We start from the raw sequence: 22,489 nt of genomic DNA, 5'->3' as shown, positions 1-22,489 counted from the left end.
GACTTTCGTCGGGCACTGCTGCTGCAGAGCATGCGGCGTCAGGCAGATTCCAGTGTCTTCCCTTGCCAAGGAAAATAGGTCGGCGTGGCCAAGTTTTCGAACGTAATTTTGGAAGGGTGATTATTTTAGAGTGACGCGAACGGCGTATAGGGAAATGTCTAAGCACACCACGTACAGTTTGCTCATAATATTTAAGCGTATGCAACGAGGCAAAATGAACAAGTAAAATCATCGCAAGGGTATCGATGTTTTTAAATGTTACTAACGATTTCTGATGACCGATTGTTGTTTTCGCCTGCGGATTGTGGGGGTTTGTTCTTTTTTTTTTAAGGGAGAGAATATTCATTGTCGCAGCTGAACCGTTGCATTTCAAGGTTATATTTTTCCAATAGATGTGCCAATGCTTCCGACAGTGGGCACTCCCGTGCTAATACGCTTGAGCCTCCGCGGGCTTCCCTTGCTCATTTTCAGTAAGAATATGGAAAGCGACGTTTTCTCTAAAAAAAAGTGTGTTAATAAGGTTGGATTTTGAGACTCGCGTACCCTGACACCTTTGCAGCATATACTCAGCCGAACGCTTTTACAACGAAGTGACCTGTGTGACGAAGGATTCTTTGAGTGCCGGCGTTGATTTAGAGCGTTACGATGTACGATTCAAATGCACCACGTTCCGCACTGAAGTCGCTGGTGGGTGGGCGAGCGGAACGCAGCGCCGAAGTTACCCGAGTCGAATGCCTGCGCATGTTTTCAGTTTGAAGGCCGTTAACCACTTGAAGACCGATGGTAACGCTCTAACGCAGTTTATCTCTCAAAGATAGCGTGTGAAAGATATAGCGAGTCCTATGAAACTGGCTATCACTGTGTTCAGTTGTGTGCCGTTGCTGCGTTTTAACTATGACCTGTCACTGCGCCAACGACGTCATTTTTCTTTCGTCTCAGAACTTGGCCTCCCCCAGAACTGCCATAAGCAAGAAAGCATTCGTGTCGTGTTAACGAGCGTCGCCGCTAATATATACGCTATTATATGCTCGCTGCGCGCGCATTATGCTTGCACTTTGTTTTCGCATTGCGTACGTATACGCCATGAAACGGGGTCACGAGGCGTAGGAAACGGATTGGTTTAAGGACTTGTTCCATTCTTGGTTATCCGTATAGCCTTGGGTGTCGTATATGGCGGTGGCCATGCAGAACGCAGGCACCGTGCGAAATGCATGATGAGGGGTAGGCTTAGCGATACGTGCGCATACTGTAGGTCCTGCCACGAGGGCGCATAAGAAAGCACAATCCCTTTTGTCATCGGAGCTCTGTGTTAGAGCTGTTGAGCAAGAGTGCCCATATTGAGAAGGAGCGGGGGTCGGCGGAGCGTGTTGGCACCGAGCATGCGGTGTATACACAGACTGTATAGTCTACATGCCGGCGGAGACTCTCTCGTATACGCACCCTAATTGGCGTGACGTTCCGCGGTCGTCACGCCTCGGGCAAGTGGGTCATGGAGCGACACCCCGCGGCTTTCCCCTGTATTATACCAGAGTCCCTCAATGCCTATGCGTATAACTATACTCAGGAGTATATAGTGGTGCCACGTGTGATATAGCCGCGTGCGATGTCTTTACGCCCGTGCACGTGGGTTCGGCGAAGCAGGACAACTGAAATTGCGGTGTTATTCGCGTGACTTGAGATTCGAACTGCATGTATACTGACGACCACAGTTTGGTTTCGGGAATGTGCATTCGCGCGGTGCCAGTTCTGCGTCGCCGTTGTGTGGGGTACACCTTGGCGGGCGTTTCGATGAGGACGTGCGTCCGGCTGTCGTTCTTCCTTAGTGTTCCTCGCACATTGTATACAGAATACACGCATTTTTTTTTTGTTTTTAGGGGCGAAGCTCCTTATGGTCTAGGGCAGTCCATCTTTCCGGCGTAGCCGCCACAGAATATCCACAGACAGACAGACAGACAGACAGACAGACAGACGGACGGACGGACGGACGGACGGACGGACAGACGGACGGACGGACGGACAGACGGACGGACGGACGGACGCTTCGCCCCTCTCATCATCATTCAGTCTGTGAATATGCTGTGATTTTTTAGCCTCCTGGACGTCTGCAGTTCGTATATACGCATCGCCCGGAGCTGATTTCTCTGTGTTTGCGTAATGACTTTATCTCGCGCTTTCAGACTTAACATGATTGTGTGTCTGCCACGGGCACGAACTATGGCACTATGTTGCAATAATAACCGACATTACCGGAAACGTGTAAACTATGAACATATTTCCTAACTTTTTTCAGGCCTGGAGCTTGCAGATGATATAGCTTATTGTTATGACTTTGTCATGCTACACTGCAGCGTTGCCGCAAACTTCGAAGGTGAACTCGAATGCGCAAACGATAAAGATGCATAGTACGCAGTTATTATTATTCGGTCTTCTATAAGCTACTTCTCTCTGATCGCACTCCAGGTTTGCACGAAGGGTGAATCCCCTTTAACTGCGACGCTAGTGAGCATCATTATACGCTGAGTGCGTCAGGGTGATGATTCGCATGTATATACGGGCCTGCTATATCTAGTCCGACAATGATTGTCGTATATGCGGGCCCTCGGCGGTGATTGTTGCCCGGAGGGGGGAGGCTGACACCCACGGCATGCATGCGGTCGCTTCCATTGTTGCCGTCTGATCTGCAGCGTTTCCTTTGTGAGGCGGCAGCGCGAGAGGCGCGAATCAACGACGCCAGAACTGCGGTGTCGCTGCATGCATATCTCTGCAATGCAGCAGCGACAACACGGAGAATGACTCGTGCATGTGAACGCGCGGCGCAAGCCTCCTTCGCGCGTGACACGACAGTTTCTCATTCATATACCCGCATCCCTTTTTTGCGTGCAAGCGCTTGTTCCAAAGGGTGATTGAATGAAGCGGGAGTCCTTTAAACGGATGTTGCGTGGTGCTGTAGCAGTTATTTTCTTCGGCCTTTTATGCGCGTGGCGTAAGAGAACAACAACAACAAGAAAAACAATGAAAGGAAGCTGTTTCCAAGCTTCTAGCGAACCGAGAGGTTCTTATACTACTCATCACCTAGAGTAACAAAAAAAAAAAAAAAACTGCAGCGAGGGGTCACGTGAACTTCGTGCTAGCGGGTCCGGGATAAGACGGGCGTTCTCCACGACAATCTCCCTGATTGGCGCCTCGGACATGCTGTGTGCTACTCCGACTGCAACAATGCACGCTAATAAAACGCGCGGAAGAAGTGGGCGCCTGCCTGCCTGCCTTTTCTACAGCACGACTGAGACTTTTTTTTATTCTGCACCGCCTGCTACCTGTTGCCTTGGCCGACATAGCTAGGCGCCCCTGTGGGAGCGACGGTGTCATGGATGCCGGTGGAGGGCGATGAGGAGGCATCGAGGCAAGCATGCACTCAGGCCAGGTATACAGGGCAGCCTTTGCGCGGTGGCCTCGGACTTGGCCCTCAAGACGTCATCCACCCGTCAGTTGCCGTCATCCTTGTTCTTATTCTTCCTCTTTTTTTTAATAATCGTGCGCGTGTTTACGTTGCCGTCGTCCTGGCCGTGAACGCGCATGTGCAGGGGTATAGCATCTGAACAACGAGTCCGCTGCTGCTGCGGTGCACTCCAGTATATTTTATGCGTACTTGGGCAACGCGCGAGGCCGGCAAAGGTCGTCTGAACGTGCGTGAGCGTATACATGTATGTGTGAGCCGGACGGCGGGCTGTATTTTCATTGTCTCCCCGGCCATCTTTCCCTTCTCACCCATTGCGTGCGAAGGGGGCTTGCCTGTCAGAGCGTGCAAGTGATTGGGGAGAGAAGGGCAGTTGCAATAACGGCGGTTCGAGCCCGAGGGTGTGCAGGCTTTGTAGTATGGGCGCTGGACAGGTTATTCTGTTCTCTATAGCGCGCCCGTCTGATAACTGACCGTGTTCTCGAGGGGACTTGTCAGTTTTGCGGTCAGCTCCGAAACGCGAGTGCGCGCCGAGGTTTTTTAGGCTCGCTTGACAGGAGCGCCGAGTAGGCGTCACTTGGAAGAGGAGAAGGAGGCTTAGATCTTTTTTCCTCTTCTTCGTCTAGCGGGGCGTTCCTGAAAGGAAAGATATGATGGAAGCGCTAGAAAAAAAAAAGAGAGGGAAGAGTGAAGTATATAGAATATTAAACTGACAAGGGTTGTGGGTCAACGCGATATTGTTTCTGATTGCCGTCGTCTTGCAGAGTGATGAGATGGGAGGAAACACCTGGCCGCGTAGCACGCAGAAATGGGGCCAATAGCTGGCCTGATATAGATTTCGCTCTTGGTGTACGCCCGCCCCCATTGCCTATTATTGTTTATTACTTTTTTGCTTCGTCTTCAGCAGCGTGAGCGGCATGACATCAAGGAAACGGAACAGGTATATGTGGGTGGCGTATCAAAGTTTGCAACGCGTTTGAAGTAACTCGAGAATCGAGCTGTCGGGATGGTGGAGACCTATCTGAGGTTGTAATCGCTTTTGTTATTTTCCTTTTTTTTTGCAACCATTAATATCAGCGGGCGTGACTCAGCCACAGAACAGGTTTCGTTCGCCGATGGTCTGAATGAAGTACCTGAACCATATGGACTATCCGTTGACCCACGCTGGCCTGGAGGAGATGAGACACGCGCTGACATGGGCATACATACATACATACATACATACATACATACATACATACATACATACATACATACATACATACATACATACATACATACATACGTACATACATACGTACATACATACATATATACATACATACATACATACATACATATGTACTGGCAGATGGCTGAAGTTCTGATATATATATTAATAGCATTTAAAAAGTTAAATGTACAGAAGCCTGGTGCGGGAATGGAGGGGGGCCCACCTTTACGGAAAATGGGAGACGTAGACACGGCATAGTAAGAACGCTGTGGTGAAATCTGCTCACTTCATTCAACCACTCCACATTGCAGGAAAAGCTTCTAACGATTACGTTGCTAGCAATAATTTACGCAAGTCGCTAGTAGAATGTGGTTGGTCACTCGTGAAACAAAGGGGTTCTCTCTCTTCGCTACAGTTAAACACGGTGCCACCAGATTGCGCCACCAACGCGGTTGCTCGCGTCTGCGTTGCCCTAGGTTGAAGGTAAGAGGCACGAAAACCTCAAGTTACCTAATCACAACCTAAAGCTTTTTCTCACTCGTATTCGACACCGATCGTCTAAACAGGATCCGTTTGAATGAATCTGAATTGACTAGAGTCGAGGGTCGGACGGACACCTATATGGCCGGTGAAATATATGAGGACAATTAAAAACGGACGCCACGCACGAAAGTTCATAAAATCGAAGATTCTGCATCCCCTGCATGGCAGCCCTGTTCACGTGATAATGTGAAACGTTTTTCGCGTTGTCAGCTTTCGTGGATGGTGTCCGTTTTTAATTGTCCGCGAAGCCGACCTTAGCACGCGCGTATACGCTATACGGACTTCTCTCGAGTTTTTAGTTACAGCTGTTCTCAGCGTCTCGGTTCATTCGCAGCACAGTCTCGAAGGCGCCTCCCTTCGGGAGCCGGCGTGATTGCGAGTGACACAATCTCGGCCGACCGGCCTTGGCACCTCATCGGGCCGGATAAATTAGGCCCTCGCTGGGGCTGGCCTGCGTGTGCCGCGGCTTGCGGCGACTTCGAGGAAATCGCCGCGCTTCCGACAGGCGTCTCGGGGGCAGCCACGTTCTTTCGACATCCGAACAGTGTGGGCCCCGGCGTCGTCACGCGTGACGTCACCGCCTGACGCGCAACTGCACAGCGTGGCAGGTGCGCAGGTGGATCCGCGGCTCACCTGCTTCCTCTAGCAGCAGTCTCTCTTCCTTTCTTTATACTCGTCTTCTTCTCATGCGGCGCCTCTCGTTCTATTCGTTATGCAAACGTCCTGCAATTGAGGTTTGTTCCTGGCGTCCCATCTGTTTGCCTTTCATTAGTGAAAGGTCTTTCCGCGTACGCACATGTGTATACATGCACGTCCTTCGCGTCAAAGAGAAATGCGAGATCACGGATGGACGTGTGTGTGTGTGTGTATGTGTGTGCGAGTGTGTGTGTGTGTGTGTGTGCGTGCACGTGCGTGTGTTTAAGGTGGATTGCATTTCCGCGTCGACGCCCTTTCTGCTTATTGCGTGCATGGCATGCATGGCTGAGAAGACGCACCGTGCTATAGTGCGCGTGCGCGGAGACCTACAGCGGGGGTCGCCTTGTACTGCCGGTGCAGTGACCTGTGCGTCGTCATTCCGAAAACTGTAATGGAAAACATGACATGTCGCAAACTCATGCTCTTCTTTCACGCAACATGCCAACTATATAAGTAATGTTCAAGTCGTCTTTTCGAAAATTCTCTATGCCCGCTGCGAAGCCATGCTATTCGTCCGTTCGGTTTTCATGAACGCTTACCACAGAACCTTTTCTGTCGTTTTCTTTTTCCTATTTTAACTTATGAAGTAGGTCACTAGGCGTAGTGACATGCTGACATAACTGCCGAATTCGGGCCAGACCCAGGTGGCGTTATAAGCACTGTTTACACTTAACAGTTACTGCACACATCCTTACAGGGGTCTACAGTCTTCACCGTATGATGTGATTGCAGGAGGACTATACTGTGTACATCATAAGGATGAAAAAAGATGTCCAAACTGCTTACTTAATTGGTTCACTAGAGTCAGCGCTCGGCGGGTCTTTCTTTTTCGGGGGGGGGGGGGGGGGGGTCCGTGTTTTTCGGGCAGGGAAACTATACCTTTTCTTCAATTTGGCGTACTAACTTTTATTTAATTTACTGTTGAACTGCGTTCAAAATATTCATTTAACTCTTTCGTGCACGCAACCTTATTTTTGGCGGTAAACAGGGGTTATGAAAAAAATGGTGAACTCTTTTGCATAAAATGATTTTCTCGCAGGAAAGAAACAAATGGCAATTTTAGTTTAGAAGATATGAGGTGGCCACCTGAGTTGACCACCGTGCAAGAAGGGTCTGCTGGTCACTTTCGGTAAAAGGCCACAAAGCAGTGTTCTTTTCCCCGCAGGAGTCAAGGGGCACGGTGTTTAGCGCACTTTCATCACATTCTTGAGGGCTATATATATATATATATATATATATATATATATATATATATATATATATATATATATATATATATATATATATATATATATTATATATATATATATATATAATTACTGCAACGCAGCTTCATTAGAACGATAGAAAATAATGAATCGATCATCCTTTTAAAGGCTTTCATGCTGGCGCATAGCCAGAAATTTTTTTCCGCGGGGGGGGGGGGGGGCACCCTCTTAAAAGGGCCATTTTTTGCTCTCTATGCCATGGCGAAAAACTCTCGGAGGGGGGGGGGGGGGGCACGTTCCCGGTGTTCCACCCCTTGGCTACGCCCTTGCCTTCGTGCATGCTAGTCACCTGAGACGACCAATATCAGCGTCGCAGGGCTAAGTATACTGATTGAGTACAGCTTTTCGTTTCTAGATTCTTTAGTATTAGCAACTCGGATGACATCATGACCGACTCTATCAAGGTAATAACGGGAAAACGTTAGTACACTGGCTATGGGCGCTTAATTCGTGTTCGCCGTCTAAAGGCGATCTGCTGGACAGCACATAACGTCGATATTAAGAATCGCTCAATTCAGGAAAGTTTGAACTTCGACAATATGTATTGCGGTGTTCTGGCGGCTGCTGGCCAGGAACACCTTATAGACAATACCGAGACACACAAGAGCACGTCTTTACTCGTCCAAGCCTCAGCCACGATGATGATCATGATGATGATGGTGATGATGATGTTGATAATGATGATGATGAGGCTCGATTGCGTGTCAGCGGTCGCTCAGCGCGACCTGCTAGCATGTCATCGTTGATCGTACTCTTCTTCTATGGTCGGTAAGCCCGCGGTCATCGCTCTCATGATATGTATCAACAGCACACTGAGACCCTTTATGCACGGTGTTACAAAGCAGTAACGAAGTCCTTCGGCCGGATGGCCCCGAGCGTGCCTTCCCGTCATCTCGGACATTCTGTGTGGGGGCGGGTAGAAGGGCCGTCCGGCAGCTCGAGGTCGCACTGGCGCTGCAAAGGCGAAAGGGGGACACCCTCAGTAACCCGAGCGGCGACGGGGCACGAAGGCCTTGAGGTCTAGGCCCGCGTGACATTAGGACTTCTAGTGTAACGTGAGATAGGGTGAACCCCACGCCCTGCGCGGCCGGAGGGAATCCCGCATGCTGGAACCCAATAAAGTTTATTCTCTCTCTCTGGGGGCGGGTTGTCACCTGCACCGGCTCTGTTTGTCTCGGCTGTGCGCTTTGCCTGCGGGGCAGTGGCTACGGGCGGGCCCTCTGGAATGTGCGTAAGGCCGGTTGTGTGCTACAGGAGGGACTGCCGTGAATTGCTCCTGTGTGGTCGCTTCCGAGTCCCCGCGCGTGTGCCACGTGCATCTGCCACGTGTGTGAAGTGACACTTGTGTTGTGCTCTCCATGAGTAATTGGTTCCCCGAAGAGACATTCCGCCTATATATCTACGGAACTGCACGGCGAGGGAAGGGAGCAGCCCGCCAGAAGCAATCAGGAGTGTGTCGCGAGAAGAGTCGTCGTTCGGACGTTACTGTCCTACATGTTGCAAATAAACGTCTTGTTAAGTTTTCCTTGACGCCTGTCCCTCTGCCTCAGCTCTCGAGAGTTCTGAACGTCCCCGTGGCCTGCGGAATGACGACCACCACCCAGCTCCATGCTACCTACTGGGTCCGCTGCGGCCACCGACGCGGCTCGTAACAACTGGATGGCAGCGACGGGATTCTGCTCACGCCAAGTCGCAACATCCAAGTCGCAACAAGCTCGGGCCAGCATCGGGATCGTCTCCGCTGAGATCATGGCTGCAGGGTGTGGTGAGTGCTTGACTTTTCTTCACTGAGATTTTACCAGGCTTTATCTAGAGTTTTCCAGGAAAGGTGGTAAATTTGGATAACTACTCTACGTTGACCTGTGCATGGGAACGTAGCGTCCTAGTAGTAGTGAAGTTAGCAGCACTTGTAGCAACCATGAATCTGAAGGCACTGAAAAAACCGCTTTTGCTAGAGTTAGCTAAAAGTTTGGGTTTGGATGTTCGTGAGCAAATGAGAAAGCCAGAGATTATCGAGGCTATTGAGAACCTTAACGCGGACGACGACGAGCTCTCAGAGTGTCTAGAGCTGATAGACGAACATGAAAGGCGTAAAGCTGAAGAGAGAAATGAGAGGCTCATACGCGAAGCAGCAGAAAGGGATCTTGAGATGAAGCGCCTTGAAATCGAGCTGCTCAAGGCTCGAGGTAGTAGTGAAGGTAGCGAAGCGTCTAGCGGAGTAGAACGGAAGTCGTTCAGGATGAAAGACCTAATGCAACCTTACCGCTCCGGAGAGGACATGGGTCTGTTCTTGGTAAATTTCGAGCGCACATGCGAGAAGGCGCGTGTTACCAAAACGATGTGGCCGCACTGCTTGCTTACCCTACTACCCTGTGAGGCTGCCGAGGTAATTGCCCGCTTGACAAAAGAGGAAGCAGATGATTACGACCAAGTTAAGTCGAGCCTGCTAAAGAAATATAGATTGTCAGCAGAAGCATTCAGGCAGAAGTTCCGGAGCGCCGTAAAACAGAAAGACGAGTCGTATGCTGATTTCGCATACAAGTTAATGTCTAATATGAGGGAGTAGCTCAAAGAGGCTAAGGCGTTCGAGCATAAAGAGAAAATCGTGGAGTGTTTCGGACTCGAGCAGTTTTACCGTCGTTTGCCCCAAGACGTTAGGCTCTGGGTGCAAGACAGGGAGGAGGTAACCACTGTGTCGAGGGCCTCGGAGCTAGCGGAGGATTTTGTTTCGCGCCGCGCGCTTGATAGAAGAGAAATTCCCCAGTGGGAGGGCCAAATCAAAAAGGCAACTGGGTGGAGGGGACGTTCAGTCCAAGAGAATCGAGAGCGCAACACTGGTCCCGAAAAGCAACGGGAGGTAAGTAATGAGACCACGGTTGAGGAAAAGCACCAATACAGTGCGTTTGAAAAGAGGCGACCACTTGTGTGCTATAAATGCCACAAGCCAGGTCACATTGCGGCCGTCTGCAAGAGTCCAAAAGTTGTTTGCTTCTCAGTCGACAGCGAGGGTGAAAACATGCGACTGCTGGAGCCATATATCAGAGAGCTGATAGTAAATGGAAAAGAGTGTCGCGTGCTGCGGGATTCGGCAGCGACAATGGACGTGGTCCATCCCTCGTATGTTGAAGCTGAACATTTCACAGGAGAGTGCGCTTGGATTAAACAAGCAGCGGAACCATCAAGCGTATGCCTTCCGATTGCTAAGGTATGCATCGAGGGCCCCTTTGGCGCATTGCTTACAGAGGCTGCAGTATCTGCTTATTTGCCAAAGCAGTATGCATACTTGTTTTCAAACAGATCCGATTGGTTACTAGGACAAAAGAACCTAGCGTACGGGGATGGGGTTGTGTGCGCGCTCACTCGCTCAAAGGCGCGAGAACTCGCAACTAGAGCCGCACCGCTCGATGTTCCCTCGAGAATCACCGAGAAAACCGGAGACGGAGAGCCCACGAACACGGTAGACACGATCACAACAAGCACTGATCAAGTGAGCGATGAAGGCGCGGATGAAAACGAGGAAGACCCTCTTGAATCTGGAAGTGTGTGTGAGGAAATGATTACTCCTGCATCTAGTAGCCTGCGGACTTTGCTGAGAGTGGATCAATCGTCCCTTATAGAGCAGCAAAGAGCAGACCCCACTCTTCAAAATATAAGGAGTCAGACTAATGAGGGTATTTCAAAGAAAAACGTGATGTATCAGAACAGGGCCGGGATACTTTATCGTAAGTATCTAGATCGCAGACGGGTGCAGTTTGATCAGTTAGTGGTACCGGAACGTTACCGCCGTGATCTTTTACACTTAGCTCACGGTAGCTCATGGTCGGGTCACTTGGGGGTCAAAAAAAACGAAGGATCGCCTGCTGCAGGAATACTATTGGCCGGGTTGTTTCCGGGAAATAGAGAATTTTGTCAGAACCTGCGACACCTGTCAGCGTGTAGGAAAACCAGGGGATAAGGTTCGTGCCCCAATGAAGCTCGTGCCAGTGATCACTGAGCCCTTTCGACGACTCGTGATCGACACAGTAGGGCCTCTTCCAACAACAACATCCGGTTACCGTCATGTCTTAACAGTAATTTGTCCCGCGACCAAGTTTCCTGAGGCAGTGCCTCTAAAGGAACTGAGCTCGGTAGAAGTGGTAAACGCGCTGTTGTCTATTTTCGCGCGCGTTGGTTTCCCGCTGAAATACAGTCCGATCAAGGGACCGTTTTTACGAGTGCACTGACTACAACTTTCTTAGAGAAATGTGGAATCCGATTAATCCAAAGCTCGGTGTATCACCCCCAGTCAAACTCAGTAGAAAAGTTACACTCGGTAATGAAACGCGTCCTTCGAGCACTCTGTTTCGAGCGCAAAGTCGACTGGTATGTGCGCTTGCCAGCAACCATGTTTGCGCTCAGGACTGCACCTCATGAAGCCACTGGATTTACCCCGGCAGAATTGGTCTACGGTCGCTCTCTGCGATCCCCACTCCGTATTCTTCGGGAGTCATGGGAAGGGCAAGCGGAGGACCCTACGGTGGTTGAATATGTGCTAACTCTGCTAGAAAGGTTGCATAGAGCACAGGAGCTGGCAGGGGATGAGATGAGCAAGGCACAGGCTCGGGCCAAACGCTACTACGACAGGTCGGCAAGATCACGCCGGTTTGAAGCTGGAGATAAAGTAATGCGGCTGAAACCTTCACCAATGAATAAACTAGATGTCCAATAGGAAGGTCCGGCGGAAGTCGTTCAAAGGCTGTCCGACACAAACTATCTGGTAAGGATGCCAGGTAGACGTAAGACGCAGCAGATCTACCACAGCAATCTGCTCAAACCGTATCGAGAGAGAGAGGTTGTCGTAAACATGGCGGTAAACGTGCCCGAAAAGCCACCACTAGATTTCCCCTTTTCGGGAGCGGAAATAAAGGAGGATAACGCTGGTCAAACGCTCAAGGCCATGGTTGAGGTAGCTGAGCTCACAGCTAACGAGAAGCGTGACCTAGAAAGCCTCCTGATAGAATATGAGGACATGTTCTCGGAGAAACTGGGCCGAACAAATTTGGTAGTGCATGACATAGAGCTTACGGCCACTCAGCCCGTGCGGTCAAAGGCGTATCGAGTGTCGCCGCGTCAGCGTGCCATTATTGAGACCGAGATTAAAAGAATGCTCGAGCTCGATGTGATTGAAGCTTGTGAAAGCGATTATACCTCTCCGCTTGTATTAGTGGAGGTTCCTGGGAAAGATCCGTGACCATGCGTTGATTACCGGAGGTTAAATCACATAACGAAGGATCAGACCTACCCCATACCAAATATAGAGGAAAGAATTGAGGCAGTAAGCAGTGCTAAGTACATCTCTACCTTCGACCTCGTTCGGGGTTATTGGCAGGTGCCTTTGACCGAAAGGGCCAGCAGATATGCGGCGTTTATTTCTCCCATAGGAACATACCGCCCTAAGGTGTTGAGCTTCGGCTTAAAGAATGCCCCCTACTGTTTCTCGGCTCTCATGGACAAGGTATTGCGGGGTTTAGAGGGGTTTGCCCTGCCTTATCTGGATGATGTAGCAGTATTTTCAGGGTCATGGTGCGAACATCTCACCCACTTGCGAGCAGTGCTTCAACGTTTCCGCGAAGCAGGTCTGACCGTGAAGGCTCGGAAGTGCCAACTTGGCCGAGCAGAGGTTACTTACCTGGGTCACATAGTGGGGCAAGGCCACCGCAGACCTTCAGATGTCAAAGTGGCGGCAGTTAATAATTTTCCGCAGCCCCAGACAAAGACAGATGTGCGGTCGTTCCTAGGATTGGCAGGGTACTACCAGCATTACATTCCCCGTTATTCAGAGCTGGCCAGCCCGCTTACTGACGCTCTTAGAAAAACCGAACCTCAAATTCTGGAGTGGGATGAGAAGAAAGCGAAGGCATTCTTAGCGCTGAAAAATGCGCTCATAAGCCAACCTGTACTTCAAGCCCCCGACTACGCTAGACCCTTCGTGGTTCAGTGCGATGCAAGTGACCGCGGCATGGGCGTAGTATTGTGTCAGAGAAACGACGCAGGAGAGGAACATCCCGTGCTATATGCAAGCCGCAAACTAACTGTAAGGGAGGAAGCCTATAGCGCTTCAGAGAAAGAATGCGCCTGTGTTGTATGGGCGGTTCAGAAGCTCGCATGCTATCTCGCGGGATCAGAGTTTATTATCGAGACGGACCACTGTCCCCTCACGTGGTTGCAAACGATGTCGCCTAAGAACGGCCGGCTACTTCGCTGGAGCTTGCTATTGCAACAATACTCTTTCGAAATTCGTTACTAGAGAGGCAAATTGAATGGCAACGCTGACGGCTTAAGTCGTTGTTTCTAGGGATCTTGATGGCGTCAGGTAATCTGGCTTGGGTATTTAGGTTCCATTTTTTGTGTGTGTGTGACAGGTTTACAATTGCTTTTTTTGTATTTGTGCTTTATCACGACACGTGTTTGTGAATTTGAGCATCCTATTTCAGGTTGGGTTGTTAGAATTGCTGCTGCTATTGTAATGAAGAACAGGTCGTTTTGGATGAATTAAAAGCCTGGTGGGTCTCAGGAAGAGAGTATGGGCGCTTGCCTGCTTGGCAGTTGTGTTTCTCGCGTGGTGGACACATGTGCTGTCTTTCGAGAAAGAATGTTGGCCAGCAGAGCGGGAGCCTTTCTCCAATTTTGGACGACGCTACCAGAGGCTGCAGATCACCAGGGTGCCAGAGGATTGCTGCAGAGCCGCATCGAGGTGTCCACGGCTTCAGCACACCAGCATTGTCTTCATCGACCTCTCCCCACAAAGGTGGATGACCTTCGTACGTCGAGGTCTCGGCCGGCCGCCGGGGAAGCTGTTGCAAAGCAGTAACGAAGTCTTTGGGCCGGATGCCCCCAAGCGTGCCTTACCGTCATCTCGGACATTCTGTGTGGGGGCGGGTTGTCACCTGCACCGGCTCTGTTTGTCTCGGCTGTGCGCTTTGCCTGCGGGGCAGTGGCTACGGGCGGGCCCTCTGGAATGTGCGTAAGGCCGGTTGTGTGCTACAGGAGGGACTGCCGTGAATTGCTCCTGTGTGGTCGCTTCCGAGTCCCCGCGCGTGTGCCACGTGCATCTGCCACGTGTGTGAAGTGACACTTGTGTTGTGCTCTCCATGAGTAATTGGTTCCCCGAAGAGACATTCCGCCTATATATCTACGGAACTGCACGGCGAGGGAAGGGAGCAGCCCGCCAGAAGCAATCAGGAGTGTGTCGCGAGAAGAGTCGTCGTTCGGACGTTACTGTCCTACATGTTGCAAATAAACGTCTTGTTAAGTTTTCCTTGACGCCTGTCCCTCTGCCTCAGCTCTCGAGAGTTCTGAACGTCCACGTGGCCTGCGGAATGATGACGACCACCCAGCTCCATGCTACCTACTGGGTCCGCTGCGTCCACCGACGCGGCTCATAACAACGGTAGTCACTCCAAGTGACCGGCAAATGTACTGACCGAGTACAGCTATTAATTTCTTAATTCCTTATCATTGGCTACTCATACAACATCCTCTCCTACATTATCAACATCCCCGCCGCGGTGGTCTAGTGGCTAAGGTACTCGGCTGCTGACCCGCAGGGCGCGGGTTCAAATCCCGGCTGCGGCGGCTGCATTTCCGATGGAGGCGGAAATGTTGTAGGCCCGTGTGCTCAGATTTGGGTGCACGTTAAAGAACCCCAGGTGGTCTAAATTTCCGGAGCCCTCCACTACGGCGTCTCTCATAATCATATAGTGGTTTTGGGACGTTAAACCCCACATATCAATCAATCAATTACATTATCAACATAAAAGGGACAGCACATACTTTTATATCTATAAAAATATATCGGGTCCACCATCTAGCGCTCCTCGAAGACGATAGCAGCCGGAAGAAAGCAAACGTAAGATGTCACATTGAAGCCCAAACGAAGCAGCGTCAGCTTTATCAGGTTGTCGAAATATATTTGAAAAAAAAAAAACGCGCCATTAAAAACCCGACACTCTGGGCTTACGTGTTTGAAAAGAAAAAAAATTATGAAAAGGTGGTTATTCGGGGTGACTAATCTGCTGGAAAGAGTTAAGACATGATCATTGCGACTGATTTCGCCTGTCGCGTGGTCGTGCTTCAATTTAAAGTCGAACACAACTTGTTTGCATTTGTGCACCAGGGGGATAGCTGCGAATACACTTGCCTCGGAGACGGCCGACCTATTATTTGGCTCATTGCCAGAACAGCCACTATATATGGTATCCTCCTTATGTAATTCCCCGTAGGAGGAGTATTCATGGTAATATGGTGATGTAATGAATTGCGGAACGGTAGTATATGTTTAATTTATTGCGGTATTACCTTGGGAAAAGCCCGACTTCACTGCCTGATGCAAGTTTCTTAACACGCGGTTTGACGCCATGATAAATACCGCAATCCGTCAGCAGCCATGAGTCGGCTGACAAAAGTGGTGTCAGGGCGTATATGCGATTGACAAATGACCGTGTCCAGGCATGTATTCCATGTATATATGCGAAAGACAAGGGATCGTGTGCTGGCATACATGCGAAGAACCATTTACTGGCATATATGCGGAAGAATGACCCTGTACAGACATCTAGGTCAGCCATATAGTGTGAAGGGCTATGTTGAAGCATATATTACAGACATACTTGCGAGTGATCATGCTGTGGCATATAAGACCGGCATATGTGTAAGGGACAAAGGACCGTGTTCATGCGAATGACCATGCATGTCCAAGCATATATGCCAGGCATATATGTGGAAGCTAGGCAATGTAAAGACATACAAAACCACCATATGTGCGGAAGACAAAGGATCGTGTTTATGCGAATAATGATGTCCGAACATAAATGCCAGATTTATATGCAAAAGACCACGCTGAGACCGGCATAAGACCGGCATATGTGCCAAGGACAAATGATCTTGTTTATGCGAATGACCATGTACTAGCATATATGCCAGGCGTATATGCGACATGAAAACTATGTCAAGGCATATAAGCATATGTGCCAAGGACGAAGGATCGTGTCCAGGCATACCTGTGAAAAATGAAACACCGTGTCGAGGCATATATGCGAATTGATTTATATGTGGGGTTTAACGTCCCAAAACCACTATATGATTATGAGAGACGCCGTAGTGGTGGGCTCCGGAAATTTTGACCACCTGGGGTTCTTTAACGTGCACCCAAATCTGAGCACACGGGCCTACAACATTTCCGCCTCCATCGGAAATGCAGCCGCCGCAGCCGGGATTCGAACCCGCGCCCTGCGGGTCAGCAGCCGAGTACCTTAGCCACTAGACCACCGCGGCCTTTTGGCTAAGATCAAAGTGTAGTACGGGCACATAGGCGAAAGAATATATACCCAGGCGTATGTATACTTGGCATTTGTGCGAAGGACTATATATATATATAGTCTTTCGCGCATATATATATATATATATATATATATATATATATATATATATATATATATATATATATATATATATATATATATATATATATATATGCCTGGGTTCTAAACAGGGTCCATCACATTTATATATCCAGGCGTGTGTGCGAAGGACTAATGATCGTGACCAGGTATATAATGCAGACGTATATGCAATGGATGAAGAACCGTGTCCAGGTATATATGCCAGGCAATTATTCGAAGGACAAAAAGGCGTGTCTAGGCATATGTTCCAGGCACATACGCCTGCAAAACTTTAACACGATAGCGTTAAAGCTCTCGTTTCGCAGAAATTGTGAGCGAAAAGTCGTCGTCTTATGCGTGACCGAAAAATCGAAAATGATGCAAATAACATAAGATGAAACAATCCTGCAAAGTGGGGACCGAACCAGGGTCGTTTGTGGCGGTCGAACCCGTGTCGCCTGCGTGTCAAGCGGATATTCTACCACACGGCCACTCGCCTGCTTGTGAATACAGTGAAAAGAACTTCCTCTGCTTGGAAATGCAGTGAAAGTAGCTTTCATGATTTACAAACACACGCGTCCTGTAGACGTGCTTCACAATGCAACATGAAATATTGCAGTGATAATGCGTGGTACAAGCGCCCATTGCCAGTGGGCGTGGGAACATGTCGGAACATGTGATTATCATAATGGCTTCGTGGTTTAATGTCGGTTTCCCACTACAAAAGGCACACATGCTACTTCGCGTATTGATTTCATGTAGTGGGTGCATCGTTAATTCGAAAAGATTTCATGCACTTAGTGGCTGAAGTACGTACTTGGAAAAGGATATCGCTATTGCGTTCAACTCTTAAAGGCGAAGCTTTAGGATCCCCTAATTTTTTACACCTCACCGGCGACCTTATTCTATATGGGGCGTCATTCTTCGCTCTACACTCGCCCTCGATATATATCTCCATTGCATCCACATTTGAGTGGCCAAGTTTTAGTGACCACTAAGCCTGCGTATGGGTCACGTTTATCTGGTGGTCAGCTTAATCCTGGCGAATAGCGCCGGCTAGGTGCTGGACTGGGGACTTTTTCGTGCGATGGTTTCTGTGTTATTGAATTCGAATATCTTTGAAGAGTTTTTTCTATCTGTGGTATAGTCTGCGATTCGCTGCTTATAGCGTGCCTTCTTGCGCGTCACAATATAGACCGTCCGCATCACGTCAGTTGACCTAGAAAGTTGGGAATGAAGCGGCGCACATTTTGACAAACTTTGGAATGTGAGGGATTTTTTATAAACTGGTGCCCAGTTTCAGTGGGCGGGAAAAAAAAATCCCGATGACGGCGACAAAGTAGGTTGCGGCTGATGATGAATCGTAGCCTTGTCTAAACGCGAACATTGACGCACGGCAGGCGTCCCAGCACGTCGTCCGTGATTGGCAGTGCCGTGTCGCTGCATCAATTTCGACAAGACGCGAGCGTCGACCTGCCCCGTAAACTTGTTTGACGACGTGACGATCGAGGCGCTCCTCCAGTCGCGTATACTTCACTCCGAAACTACGTGTCTCATGTCTCGCCGCATAGTAGGAGTAAACAAGTTTATTAAGGCAGCTGACGGTTTTCTAAGTGGCGAGGGCTGTCAGGCCATGCCTGGTCGCTACCTCTAGGTAATAGAGAGTTTTAGTACTGCGGAATGGTGCTACGTACGCATCACGCAAGCGCCTTGCGTTACGTGGCGTCGTTTGCCACTAATCGGCTTTTAGTACGACGTAGTACCCGCGTACGTATCGAGCGTGAAGCGTGTTGCGCCATCTGGTAGATCGAAATCAAAGCACGTGTTGTTGGCAGCCAATCTGAGCCAATCCAAGTGTTATAGCCAGATTATGGCCATATTTTAAGCCACAAAGCCGGTTGGTGCTTGCCTTCGATGCCGCCATTTTGTAAAACGGTCTCGCGCTGTCGCGAACTTGTTCGAGAGCGGCGCGATCACCTCATACGTACGCACGCACGCATCTCATGCGTGCGTACGTAGCGGCAGCGTACGTAATGCGATACGTGCGCGTTGCGGTCTGCGCATGCGCACTACGCAGAACGTGGCGTCCTTACGTACGCAACGCCGCCACGTACGCAGCGTACGCAGTACTAAAACTCTCTAATAAAACAAACGGGGCGCGCCTGGTGATGGTGCTGCCGCATGTTACTCGTCGCTGCCAGTAGTGCAGCGGTGCGTATCTGCGCCGTGCGAGCTCGTTTGCGCCGAGATTATTCTCTTGCGCAACGTGGGTGTATCGCGTGAGGGACGCGACCGCGGTCGCACTTCAAAGCTCGCCGCGTGGCTCTGTCATCGGAGGTCGTTGCGCGGGAGCGTTTCTTTAATTTAAGCAGAGAACGCGAACCTCTCTTGTTGTCGTTGGCCGTGAGGGCCTCCACTAGAGAGGTCGATTCGCTCGCAGGATTTCAAGCTGGACGGTTGTGCCCTCGCGATCTTCGACTTCAGCGTAGCTCCCGCCGACTGGTTCGCCCTCCGCGGTCTCCTGAAGCCGTGCAGCTCTCGCACTGTGGCACCCCGCCCTTGGACTGCTTCGACCGGATCCCCACTTTCCTATCTCCTTCTTTTTCTCTCTCGTTGGCTGGCTTCTTCTCCATCTATTTTCCTTCTATTCTTTTTATCACTCCTTCTTTTTCCCTATATCTTTTATTCCCCATATCCCATTCCTCTGCCGACCTGTTGAGGTGTCCTCGTAAGGAGAGACAGTTACGGGTCGGCACCTTTCTTTTCTTTTCTTCTGTTATAACCACTTATATATATATATATATATATAGAGGCCAGCGCTGCGATCGTTTTGACGTCACAGTTGGGATGCGTAGTTGTGAAATGCGGCAGCTTTGCTCTCGCGACACCACTTGCATCGTCCCCCATGGCTGCAGCGGCATAGTTTCTCAAAATTAACTAGAGGGCACTCTGGCGCTGCGATCGTTCAGTGACCATGGGAATGATGGGTAGTACACACATTTGTCTAGTCTTCGTACTTGCGGGCGGCGAATCGTACTTGCGGCTTCGTTTATTGCTGTGTTTCGATTTTGTTTTGAAAGAAAGAACAAACCCTTTTTGAACTTAGGGACTCGATTCGAAATAGTTGGCTTAAAAGAATAAGGTTGTGAAGCGCAACCGCTGAACATTTGCGAATACTTGTTTCGTAAGAAAACAGCTTTAAGCCACACGAACACACACGGAGCCAGAAGCAGGCCAGAAGTACTAATATTAGACAAATGTGTGTACTACCCATCATTCCCATGCTCGCTGAAGCGCCGTGCGTTGCAGCTCCCATAGACACTAGCGCCAGAGTTCCCTCTAGTAAGTATTGTGGGAAACTCTATGTGCACCGGTTCTTATTCGCGACTTTACGATGCAAATTAGACACGAGAGTGCCACCGGGGGCACCGATTCGTAGTTTGCTTGCCCGTATTATTGGGTCTTACCGCTTCTTAAAGCACTGAATTTCAAAGCAAAGGGAAGCACGCACGTGGTGTTCACAGCAAAAGCGCAGGAAATGTGTTCTGCTAGCAGAAAAACTCAACCCGGCGTCCTATGAGTGACGTCATCACGTAGGTGGCGCCACGATATGTGCTCGAGGCCAATGTACGTTCGGATAGTATTGGCGCTCGTGGATCAGTGCTATGCGTTTGTTACACTCGCCAACTGTATAGCCATGACATATATTCATCTGTCGTTTCGCGTGCGTATAGATGTCGACTTTGTTTGATGAGCCAAAAGGAAAATGCGTGACATGTACAATGGCGGAGGCGAGGTCGTCGCTTCTATGTGTATGTGCGCAGGTAGGGACGCGTTATTTGAGTATTGGCGTGCTTACACTTTGTCCTTGTGTAGTCTAGCGGGCGTGTTTCACTGATGCCCGTCGCTATACGTAGTAAACGTTAACGTATATTGTAACGTGCGGTTTGATTTCGGATATAGACGTCCTGCATGAAATTTTGCAAGATGTGTAGCTCGAATCATTTAAATTACACTAGCCGACGAAAGCGTTGAGAGAGATAGAAATTATAGACAGTGCTAGCGAAAGGCGGCAGTATGCAGTTGAATACGGTAATTGAAGTCACCTGACACAGCGAGGCTCTCGGTTAATCTACATTGCCTTCGAAATCGGCCCATATTTTCAAATGACCGTACGTGATTGCTGAATATGCGTAGAAGCTGCCAAGATAGCCACATGCTTCAGCAGGCATTGTCCTTAAAAAACTCCCAAGTATTTCCCCGAGGGTGAACTTGGTTAAGTGCGAATACACGGGGTGATGCTATGAGGGGTATTTATTAATTCGCACTATCATATTTATTAATCACACTATGGTGCCTTTATGGTGTAATGGTTCCTGGGAATCGCAATTTGATCACACGGGGGAGTTTACGTTAACTCACTGGCGAATGCCAACGGATTTTAACTTTACTCCCCCTCACGACCCGCTCTCGACGGGAGACTGAGAGAGAAGGCGGGCGCGCGAGAGAGAGGGGTGCGCGCGCAGCTGCAGCGAGCGAGGAGAGCGGAGGAGCGAGCGAAGGGGGAGGGGGTATAAGGCGCGTTACTGACACCGATATCAGCGTCGCGTCCGTGGCTTATTCGGTAGAGCGTCGCGCTGCGGCCCGCCAAGTCCTCTTTCTTTTAAAGATAGAGAGAAGACTGCGGACGCCGCCGACGGCGGTGGATGGTTTGGGGTCGCTTATAAAGTGTATTCACATCTAAAAAAAGAAATCGCGTCACTATTGGTCTTCAAAGCAATGCTCCTTGAGACTGTATGCATGAGTGTAGGGACCCCAGCAGACGTTCCTTGCGTGCGATGTATAACGGTCACGCGTTGCCCTGTACGATGATGCCCGAGCTGCAACTCCCTTTCGCACGTGCGCAACAACATCGCGCACGCATGAGCGGCGGAGCGTGGAGTGCGAAGAGACGCACTCCTGCGCCGTTGCGCGCGCTCCTTTGCATCCGAATGGCGCTCCTCGATCGCAGATACCAGTTGGCAGCGGCTCTATGCGTTTGCTATGGCGGCGCCGCGCATGCTGTGCTGCTGCTGTGTGTGCCTCCGCACTTTCTGACTCACCGGTTGCCCGAGCGAAGCGAAAGCGTTGAAAGAAGAAGAAAATAAATAAATAAATAAATAAATAAATAAATAAATAAATAAATAAATAAATAAATAAATAAATAAATAAAGAAAGAAAGGCTTATAACGCTACATGGAAACGGTATCCAGATGGGAGTGCACGAAGTCACGGTTGTCACTTTCGGAAACTGAGTTTCTTTTATTTTTCTGTGCGTTTTTGTTTTACCCGGGAGGATCTGGCCACTCGATGACCGACCTGCTGTAACGTGCATCCCGATGCACCGGCGCAGTATACAGCCCCCCCCCCCCCCCTCCTTCTGGTCTCCGCATGGTTGTACACGAACGAGCGTATACAACGAAGTTATTCCGGGAATGGCGTAACGCTTCCAGGCTGTGCGCCCGCTTCTACAGCGAAGGCTTTTACGAGATCGCAACACGGGTCGCGTGTGTCATAGTTGTCCGCCGCCGCCGGTGTCCGTAACCACTATCGCACGAATTCAGGAAAAAAAAAAACTCAGTAAATAAAATGATGTCAAGAGATACCGTGCAATGGGCTCTTCTTCCCCTAAGCATTCAACTGCCAGCAGTGACTAAAAACACCAAGGACATAATGGGATTTGAACCCCGGTTTCCTGCATGTGTGCCAGTCCAGTATTCTACCGCTGAGCCACGCCGATGCTTGGAAATACTTTGCAAACTGGCCTTAGGCAGGCGTGATGTCGGTAGAGGAATCGCGTTAACGTGAGTAATATAAAGCGCTTCAGAACAGCAAAGGAACAACCAGGTGTCACACA

The 22,489-nt window shown here is 49.7% G+C and overlaps 1 protein-coding gene and 1 pseudogene across 4 annotated transcripts in view; both read left to right on the top strand.

Moving 5' to 3' along the window:
* LOC119173364 (uncharacterized) overlaps positions 1-22,489 on the top strand; it is a 138,368-nt gene that overhangs the window by 31,467 nt on the left and 84,412 nt on the right. The gene's annotated exons all lie outside the window — the stretch shown is intronic.
* Positions 16,474-16,645, top strand: LOC142804325 (U2 spliceosomal RNA; annotated as a pseudogene).

Source organism: Rhipicephalus microplus, chromosome 3, assembly GCF_043290135.1.
Source record: "Rhipicephalus microplus isolate Deutch F79 chromosome 3, USDA_Rmic, whole genome shotgun sequence".
In the NCBI taxonomy this organism is placed as follows: Eukaryota; Metazoa; Arthropoda; class Arachnida; order Ixodida; family Ixodidae; genus Rhipicephalus; species Rhipicephalus microplus.
The sequence above is the reverse complement of the archived record's forward strand: the minus strand, read 5'-3'. Positions and strand labels throughout refer to the sequence as shown.